Genomic DNA, 1,265 nt, shown 5'->3' on the forward strand with positions numbered 1-1,265 from the left:
CTAATAATAATATTATTTAGGTTAAGTTATCCAGAAGGTATGTTAAATTTTCTTCACATCACTCTTTCTTAGGAATAGAGAATAGTAAATTTGCCAAGTTTGTTCAATGGTAGAATTAAGAAATAGGGTAAGACTGGATTTAAAACCTTAGTTTTTCTTTCTCCTGTATACATTATGATTTAGCGTTATCAGTGGTCATATGTTTTTCTTCAAATAATATAGGAATGTATTGTAAAGTATCTCTATTCTGTGCCTGACGTATCCATGACATTTTGTAGTAAGGGAGATACCGCGCTCGGAGTTCCTGTTTCTGAAATTCATGTAAACTACTTTGCCTCATCATGCAACAGATTGCAATATTTGGTTCTTTGATTGTAGTGATCAGACCAATTATAGTTCACCTGTAATAGAAAAGGTACAAAGCAATTGCTCCTACTTCTCAGTCAAATTTCCTAAAATCAATCTCTCTCTCTCTCTCTGTAATAACTGTCACAATTTAACTTTTAAATGGAGATGAGTTTTTTCAAACAAAGTATCTCGAATCCTGCTAAAATTAAACATGAGCTTTCTTTCAACTAAGTCTCATATGCCAAGCTACTGGCTGTACAGTAAGTACTAGAAAGTGCTGGTAACAAAATCTTAGTATATATAAAAGCCCATATTATTATATATAGTATATATATGTAGTAATATATATTTACTAAGCATTGTGTACCCTTACCAGATCATCCATAAAGGAAAGTACTTTGTGCCTAGCATCCATAAAGGAAAGTACTTTATGCCTAGATTCCCTGCTTAGAAAGTATGACAAAAAACTTTTGACTAAAACTTTTACTTTTTAAATCCTATTCTTGTCTAGCTGAGGTTCTGTGATGACTGGAGAACTAGCGAAACTGAATCATCACCAAAGGTAGCGAAACAAAAACTGAGCAATTGAGAGAGCCTTTCTCAGCTGAGATGTAGAGTGTTAAGCAGATGAAGATGGGCCTGGGAGACAGACACCCCGACAGCGTTTGGGACTGCAGGCAGAGGTAAGTGCACACTTGGTAGAGACACCTGCTGCAGTGTACTAAAACCTGTAAATACATGTAACTGCAGTTAAAAAAGAAAAGTAAAGATCTGATAGCCTTCCTGTATATTCTCTGACTCATTGCTTTGGAATAGGAGTGTGCTTCTGTAGCACCTCTAATATCTCACCATGTCTTGCTTCTGCTTGGTTGTCAATGCTTTTTTTTTTTTTTTTTTTTTTTTTTTTTTTTTTTTTT

Source organism: Rhea americana, unplaced genomic scaffold, assembly GCF_003343005.1.
Source record: "Rhea americana isolate MKP2758 unplaced genomic scaffold, rheAme1 scaffold_179, whole genome shotgun sequence".
In the NCBI taxonomy this organism is placed as follows: Eukaryota; Metazoa; Chordata; class Aves; order Rheiformes; family Rheidae; genus Rhea; species Rhea americana.